We start from the raw sequence: 9,495 nt of genomic DNA, 5'->3' as shown, positions 1-9,495 counted from the left end.
TGTTACCTTAGTCGGTTTCAACTCCCCAAGTCCTAGCTGCTCATAAACCGAATATGGTAACAAATTGACACTCGCCCCTAAATCAAGTAATGCCTTCCCGATCTTATGATCTCCTATGCCGCAAGAAATGGTGGGAGCTCCTGGATCCCTAAATTTAGGAGGGGTGTTATGTTGAATCATGGAGCTGAGCTGCTCTGCAAGGAAGACTTTCTTATGAACATTCTGCTTACGCTTTTGAGTGCATAAATCTTTAAGAAACTTAGCGTAAGCAGGGACTTGCTTGATAGCGTCAAGCAACGGGATGTTGACTTGCACTTTTTGAAACACATCCAAGATTTCATCAAAGTTATTTCTTTTCTTTATTGGTGCCAGACGTTGAGGAAAGGGTGCTTTGGGCACATAAGGTGGCACATTAGTGGCTCTTGGAGAGTCAGAGAGCTTTTGGACTTTGGATGCATTGGTATGGCTTTCTGCTTCATCTTGATCTTCTGTTTTAGAATTTGATTCATCCCCAGGCATCTCTATTCTGTTATCAATCTGCTTGCCTGACCTAAGGGTAGTGATCGATTTGGCCTGTTCATGATATTGCCCTTGGTTGGAATTAGAACCAATCTCATACTGTCCCTTTGGATTAGCCTCAGGTTGGCTAGGGAGCTTACCCTTCTCTCTCTCACTCAATGTGGCAGCTAGTTGACTCAATTGTACTTCCAGCTTGGCAATAGATTGTGCATTTGCATGTAAGCTTTGCTGGTTGGCCAGTAAGGTTTGTTGGGTGTCTTTTTGGAATTGGAGAGAACTCTGCATGAAAAGATGGAGTGTATCCTCAAGAGATGGTTTCCTTGATTGTGTAGGCAGTTGTTGATATTGTGGAAACTATTGAGGTTGTTGACTGCCAACTTGGGAGTAAGGTTGCATAGGAGGATTTCCAGATGGTCCTCCTTGTTGTGGTCCTTTTGCCCAAGAGAAATTTGGATGTCTAGCCCACCCTGGATTATAGGTGTTTGAGTAAGGATCATTCCCAGATTTTTGAAAAGTGTTCATAGCATGAACTTGTTCAGAGAGAAGTTCTGGGAATGCTGCACCAGATGGACAAGACTGCATAGGATGGGCAGGACTAGAACATGTGGCATATGCCTCGACTTGAGCTGTTTGTGGTGGTCCATTATTTAATACCAGAGCATCAACTTTCTTTGTCAGGTTATCAAGCTTGGCGCTCAGCTCTGGCATGACTCCTATCTCATATATACCACCTCTCTTTTGTGGTTGGGGACTTCTGTCACCTCTATTTGAATAATCCCATTGCTGGGAATTTTCGCACAAGGTTTCAAAGAAGTTCCACGCTTCGACATCACTTTTGGTCATGAATGACCCTCCACTGGTGGCATCAACCATGCAACGGTTCTGTGGTGTCAGACCGTCATAGAAGTATTGAACTTGTTGCCACTTCTCAAAACCATGGTGAGGACATTTAAGAAGCAAGTCCTTCCATCTTTCCCAACATTCATGAAAGTGCTCGCCCTCTTTTTGTGTGAAGTTAGTAATTTCTCTACGAAGGGCATTGGTTTTGTGAACGGGGAAGAACTTGTTTAAGAACTTCTTAGACAGTTGGTCCCATGTAGTGATAGATCCAACTTCTAGAGAATTCAACCATGCTTTTGCCTTATCCTTCAAAGAAAAAGGAAACAGGCGTAGGCGGATCGAATCGTCTGAGAAGTTTTGGAACTTAAAGGTGGAGCAAATGTTTAAGAATTCTTTCACATGATGATATGGGTTCTCCTTGTCCAATCCATAAAAGGATGGCAACAATTGTATGACTCCAGGTTTAAGTTCAAAGTGTGCTGCCGTAGTGGTTGGCAACACTATGCATGAAGGCGCATTAAATTGGACAGGAGCTGAATAATCTTTGAGAGCTTTAACTTCAGTCTCATTCGCCATTTCAACAGGATTATTTCTCAATCTTTCACGAATTGTTCTTTCAATCTCAGGATCAAACGGTGCTAGTTCTATATTCAGAGATCTACGTCCTAGCATAAACTATGTTAAGAAGCAACCTAAGAGAAATAAAACTAGACCTAGAAATTAAGAGATTCTAAAACAAGTTAAAACTATGTAAATAAGAATGGGAAGAAAGAACCCGGAAAAGGAGATGATTGATGTATGAAGAATAGGGAGCTCCTCCTTTTGAAGACAATGTTATTTAGCAGCTTCCTTCCTCAATTCCTGTAAACAAAAAGAAAACAAAAATAAATTAAATTTACTAAAATAATGCTAGAAAAAAAATCCTAAGCAAGGGAAAATTTCTAAAAAATAGGAAATTAGAAAATAAGAGAGAAACTTTCTAAAAAAATAAAACCTAAAGACTCTTAACAATAATAAAACTTAAACTAGAAAATAGAAAGTTACTTGAAAGAAGAATCAGAATATATAATTAGAAAATAGGAAATTTCTAAAAATAAAATAGCCTAGAAATAGAAACTTTCTAAAAATAAAAAATAAAAAATAAAAAATAAAAATAAAAATAAAAATAAAACCTTAATTCTAAAAATAGAAATTAGAAAAAAAATAGAAAATTTGGAAAGAGATTACCAAATTAGTAGTTTATGTCAGGTCCCTACAAAACAGGAAATAAGTTAGTTTCTAAAGTTAGTAAAAAAACTAAGACTATGAATTATGATAAGAGAGAATCTTAAATCCAATTGGACCGAATAGTCCCCGGCAACGGCGCCAAAAACTTGATGTTTTATTTAAACCAACACGATTTAAATGATTTTTAAACTCGCAAGTATACGAATCAGATGTAGATACGGTACGTATTACGAGATCGTTCCCACGAGGACTGGTCGTCACAATTCAAATCTATGATTTCTCCTTAACTAATCCAACAAATAATGGAATGAATTACTAAGCACAATTTTATGAAAAACAATTAATTAAGAACAGGGAAGAAAATTCAATCAGAGAGAGAGCACTAGGACTTTCGAATCCACCCCTAATTATCCTAACCCTTGTTTTGTCTGTTGATTCACCTTGATCTATATTGATACCACTTATACAGAGAAATCACAATCTGTGTCCTTTATCGGGCATACTAACTGTCTAATTCCTTTAAGCAATGACTTGAATGTCAGATCCCATATCCTTGGTCGGGCATAAGGGATGTACATTCATTAAAGCACTGTTTCTTCCTCTATAGGAAACTTGTTCTTGATCAAACACAAGCACCTATAATAAGCATCCAAACAACATCCATATATATACTTTCATAGATGGAGAAGTATAGAATTTAAACCCATAAAGCCCACTTAGAAAGAAGCAAATTAATTGAAATTCAAAGTAAATCAACCAACACAAGAGCTGATCAAATTAAGGGCTTCATCTCAGCCTTAGCTGAGAGATTAGTGACCCATAAAATCCATAAAATATTAAATAAAATTCATAAAAATTAAACACCAAACCAATCAATCTCTCTCTTCTTTCTTCTCTTTCTTCTCTTTCTTCTCTCCCTTGCTCCAGATCTGAAATCCCCTGGTTCTGAATGCCTTTCCCACGTCCAAAACTCCCCTTTTATAGCTGTTGGATGGCTGGGGTCGGTGGCAGAGTCGTAGAAGGACTCGGAGTATAAATTTTCGCAGCTGTGATCGGTGGGCCCCACAGAGGTATTTTATGGAAAATCCACCCTGTCCATTGGATTCAGAACGAAATTTCAGTCAAGAATGGGCGGTTTTGAAGGTCCATTAGTGCGGCCCAGAGAAGAAAATACAAAAAGATCAGTTTTAAACGTCCCGGGGCAGTCTACTTTTGGCCTCTGCACCGCACACGTGTGTACGCATGGGCGAGGAATATCAACATGGTTTTGAAGCTCTCGACGCCCTCTACACGATGGACGGATCAGATCTTCCATCTGATCGAAGATGGTGGGCCACAATCGCCCGGAAGTCAGTTTTTCACGGGCGCTGCGATGCTCGGTGGGCCCCACATAAGCGTTTTCGGGGAAATCCACCCCGTCCATTGGATAGAGGACGAGATTTCGTTCAAAGATGGATGGTTTTGAACTTGCGTGGACGCGGCCCAAAGAAGGAATCAAGCTGTTTTCATTCTGGACGTCATGGGACAGCTTGCTTGTGTCCTGTGTACCGCACACGTGTGCACGTATGGGAGTGGAATATCAGCATGGTTTTGTAGTTCTCGAACCCATCTACACGATGGACGGCTCGGATCGGCCGTACGGGTGACGTACGGGGCCCACAGCGGTCCGTAAAAACGGACTTTCCGTCCGTTACACGCGCCAGAAACGAAAGTTTCTGTTTTTGAAAGGATGAAGTCGGGTCAGCGCTGCTGACCGACTTATGCTCATTCGGTGCACAGGCAGTGCACATGTGCACCATGCACATGTCACCCAAGGTGGGGTCCACTGTGATACTTTTGAGAAATCTGCACCGTCCATCCTTTTTCTCATATTATTTCCACCGTCAGGACCAAAATTGATGTATATCCAGATATCCAGCGGGCCCCACTTAATGAATTAAGGGGCTGATCTGGCCGTTAGACCACTTCCCGAGATTGTCAATGGCTGAAATTTAATATGTACGGTTCATTTATGGTCCCCATCACGTGTATGAAGTTTCGAGTTGATCGGATGGCGGGAAACATGTGATCTTGCATTCTGGAACCTTTTCGAGCCCATTTGCCTTGCTTTCCTCAGATCTCAGGCGTGTAAAATCTTCATTATTGATTCTCTGGAGTCCATCCCGTGCTCTGAATTTTGGAGCGCCAAATCCATGTTCTTAACATCATCTTTCAGTACACACTCCTGATTTCATCCTGTAATAAAAACACGATTAAAATATGGCATTAAACCTTATCATGTACGTAAATTTAGGCAATTACTGGGGTCTGATATGCAATATTTGACCCTGATCTATCCAGAATCTAACGGACCCATTCACTAAGGAACTGGTAATGGATGTTGTTAGTAAAACATCAAGAGGAATGAGACTTGAGCCAATTTCACAAATACTGAATGAGGGAAACCCAATCTAAGTTAATAGGTTCAATAGGCAAAGTACATCATAGGAAGTGTCTGAAGTAGCACTATACGTTTTCTATCCGTCTCATTCCTGGATGTATGTATAGTGTTGGGTACCCGTAATGATAAAAAGGAGGATGAGCTGCTGCTCTTAATAAGTCCTTTCAAGGATGCTATAGCTACAGGGGTATTCATAAGGACTCACCTATATGAGTATTGGAAGCAGGGTCGCTTCCTAATGTTCGAAAGTTTTGGCTACTATCATGAACTCATGAATCTAGGACAGAGCACAATGCCTTTAATGTCCTATAATTTTAAAATACATGACAATTGAAATATGTGTGTGTAACATGTTCGGTTGTGTCATATAGAATACTTAGTTAAAGACCATAGTCACTAAAGATTCTGATACAACTTTGATTTGTTTACATTAAGTGAAGGTTCAAGTTCATAAGACACATTCTCCTATACACATATTTTCCTTAAAGACCCTGACCTCCGTATTTTAAAAAATAGTGGGGGATTATTGGGTTTTTTCAAAATAAGAAGAAAAAGATTTTAATTTATAAAAGAAATTTTTGAGAAAAAGGGTTATGGCTTTTGGTGATTGTTAGTGATCATTCATTTGTGAATGATGATACCTGTTGGTAAAGAGAGCATCATTTGAATTTGAAATGAAGGGATGCCATTGTCGAAAAGACACCACCATTATTGAAAAGACACCATAGAAGAAGATGTCTTTTCATGAAAAGGATTTTAAAGCGTCTCTTGTGATTCTATATAAACCCATCTTTGGGTCAATCCGAAATCACAATTCCAAAAATCTTCTCTCCATCTTCTTCTTCTTCTTCTCCATTTTTTGTTTTGGATAGTTTTTGGAAAGTTACAGTTTTTAGGCACTAAACTGCAGACAGTTTTTCATGCAATAACTTGCAAACAGTTTTTAGGGGGTAAATTGTAACAACACAAAAGTTAGGGGAGTATGCTGTAAAAATGTGTTCGGGGTGCAGTTTTTTGGTTTTGTAGGCCGAAACCCACATTTCTCCGATCTTGGAGAAGAGGCTTATTATATCCTAGAGGTGGATTTGTTGTAACCCTCTTGCAAATTAATTTAATCACCAGTAGGGTGCGAATATCGCTCTAAAGATAACAACATCGTAACGTGCCTTAAGCCTATCTTTAAGTGATTTATTTTCTATCTTTCTGCCTCAACCATAACAAATGCTTCATCTGGTCATTACAAAATGGATTTGACTACTCTGATGCTTGCTCAACCAATGAATCTTTGATTCCACTGTCAACCTTTCCAATCTTTAAATAAGGTAGAGAGAATTTTAATGCCGAGAAATCTAAGGGTCATTTGGAACCTTGATTTGGAGTTAAATTGCTATATTTTAAATTCAAGTAGCAACTTTTTGCATTTGATAACTTGGATTTGACAGTAAAAAAATTTGAAGCTATTTCAAATACCTCCTTTTGGTGTGTTTTGAAAATTCAGTAAAATGCTATGATTCTGGTGTAATTCAAATGAAATGACTTTTCTGACTCATATTTAAAGGCAAAAAAGTCGCATGTGCAACATAACAAAGGTGCTACTAGGCTACTAAACCATCGTACACGTGGCATGCTAATGATACTCCAAAATAATCTAATTATTGGCTGCAAAACTAAAATCGCATCTATAGGATAATCCGAACCATCTAAAGGTTGGACATCTAAATGATCGGTTAGAAAATGTCAGCGAGTCACTTATTTGTAATCCTTATATTTGTGGCCCACCTAAGGCTTGAAATTTTTTCATTTTTTGCCAAACTATATATTTCAAAAGACTTATTATAATCATTTTATCAAATATCTCACACACACACAGATATATATATATATATATATATATATATATATATATATATATATATATATATATATATATATATATATATATATATATTAATTTGACACATTTACCCATATGAAACAATTGTGATTGAATCTAACATTTAAAAACGGCCATAATACACAACGTCAGCCGCTAGTTGAGAGAGATCGGCTTAACGATTCCGGATTCGGATAGAAACTCCGTGGCCGAGAACATCATCATCCAGACATTAAGGCTTAGCTTCCCCAGCAAACTCCTTGCTAGTAAGTTGTTCATAGTTAGATGGACAAAGCCTCCAGTTCAATGGCTGAAGCTAAACACTGATCGATCCTCGAGAGGAAACCCAGGTGAGAGTGGTGGAGGCGGCATATGCCGGAACCACTTAGGCAAGCTCGTCTTCGCCTTTCATAGATATTATGGAGCTGCTACAAATACATGTGCAGAAGCATGGGCCATGCTTGATGGCCTTAACATCTGTTCCAACCTGGGACTTACAAATATCATAGTTGAAACTAACTCTAAGGTCATTGTAGATGCGCTGGGGGATTCGGCCACGTCCAATCCCTGGAACATTTGGTACACTTTGGGGGATATCCAGGAAAAAAAATGGAGACTAAACCTCATGATCAACCACATCTTTCGAGAGGGGAATTCGGTGGCTAATGCGCTAGCAAGAATGACAAGTGATGGCTGCCCCAACAAAATCTTCACATGCCATTCTCAACTTCCGAGGAGCTTTAGTGCTAGATAATGCAGGAATTGGAGCACTACGATGCCCGTGATTGGGGCAGGTGGCTTTTTTGTTATGTTTTGATTTTTGTAGTTTTTTCCTTGAAGGTTCTCATTTAACCTTCTGTCTAGTCTAGCTTGTGGAGATATGATTGGGCCCCCCCGAATGCCTGTAAATTTCTGATGATCAATGAAATCCCGGTGGCATGCGCCTTTTAAAAAAAAAAAAAGAAAAAAAGAAAAAAAAGAAGAAGAAGCTGATTTAGTTAATCTATTTCAGATCTTGTGGATGTATCGAAGAATTCCAATGCATTCCAAATACAAGTTTTAGATTCCAATGAATTTCAACCAAACACAACTGAGGATTATAGATTACCTTGATTTCAATGTAATTGTGATTTCGTTTCCAAAGCATTCAAAATCCAAGCTCCCAAACGGGGCTTTATCGGCTGAGGTCATGGAGAAGAAAAGAAGTCCAAATTCAACTGCTAGAAGCCTTATGTGTCTTATTGCAATGCGTGAGGATATATTGGTGCAGAGCTGTGAATTCTGCTATATTAGAGCTTTTAATCTGTGGTTTCACTTGCAACTGCGGTTTCCCAGTGATACAGATGGGAAATTCCCGGATTCGAGTTAAATCGTTTGTGCTTTGACACTAACCGCAATGAGGACGTGTATGCAGCGTGCATATCTTGCCCCATAAATACAAACACAAGGGCCCCACATGAGCCAACATTACACATGAGAGATCTTCAGTGTCCATAACGCACTCTTTTCTGAATGTATGCTACCCTGAATATCAGGCTGGCCAGCTCAACAAACAGGCCAATCAAATGCATTTGAATTTGGACCGTTGGATTCAAGAATGGGCTACTCCAACTTCTATCCATCCAGCATCGTGCTCCGGCCCAAACCGATGCGCATCATCCTGAGTGGAACAAATGCACACCGCCAAGGTCCCCGCATGCAACGCCGAACAGGCTCACTAGGGACGAAAAGGGAGGCGACAAAGTCTTGCCAAAGCAAAGGCCACGGGATGACATGGGAGGGGGCGACAAAGTCTCGCTGAAACAAAGGCCACAGGGTGGCCTGGGAGGGGGCAACAAAGTCTCCGAAGCAAAGGCCACAGGGTGGCGTGGGAGGGGCAACCAAGGGCATGCGATGGCCTGGGAGTGATACACGAGGGATTGCAACAGCATGCGATGTCATGCGACGAGATGCGGTGGCGTGGGAGGGGCACACGGGGCACGTGAGGCCACACAGGGCCATGGGAGGGGCACACGGGGCACCCGTGTAATGAATTGGTTACTCGAATTCCAGACCAATGAAACATTTATTCTGTGGTTGGCTAGATCAACAACCTGAATCTGTCCAATTCACTCTTCTGGTGGGCCACAGGTGTTCAGTTACAGAGAACAAGTGGTTCAAATTCAGCGCACATCTGGAGCCACTTAATGAGTGGGCCAGCCTGGGCATGTATAGAGAAGCTGTCCAGATCATATGGGTTGTTACTCATGCACCAGTGGTAGACTCATAAGAGTTCCAACACAAGGTTATGGGTTCGAGAACCCACTATGGTGAAAAACCACTGCGGTGTGAGTGCGTGCAGAGTGAATGCATGTTACCATAAAATTAAAAAAAAAAAAACGTCGTCCAGATCAGTCTTACCATATGCCCCATGCATGCACCCATCTGAGACTGTGACCACTGGTCGTACATTTCCCAGCCGGTCCATCAAGCATTGACAAAGAAGAACGGCCCGTTTGAAGACGGTAACTGCAGTTGATCCATCCATTAGGAAAACTTATTCTGGCAGCATCTCCGATTCAGTCATCCAGCCGACAGTGGAGCTATCATATTGCGA

General features: G+C 40.5%; 1 non-coding gene across 1 annotated transcript; it reads left to right on the top strand.

The window, feature by feature from the left end:
• Window positions 1-1,450: 1,450 nt before the first annotated feature.
• Window positions 1,451-1,557, top strand: LOC131219693 (small nucleolar RNA R71). The gene has a single exon (XR_009158339.1). It is a non-coding gene; the product is annotated as a small nucleolar RNA R71 (small nucleolar RNA).
• The last annotated feature ends 7,938 nt before the right edge of the window (window positions 1,558-9,495 follow it).

This window comes from Magnolia sinica, chromosome 11 (assembly GCF_029962835.1).
Source record: "Magnolia sinica isolate HGM2019 chromosome 11, MsV1, whole genome shotgun sequence".
Taxonomy (NCBI): Eukaryota; Viridiplantae; Streptophyta; class Magnoliopsida; order Magnoliales; family Magnoliaceae; genus Magnolia; species Magnolia sinica.
Note: the sequence above shows the minus strand (reverse complement) of the source record. Positions and strands in the feature narration are given on the sequence as shown.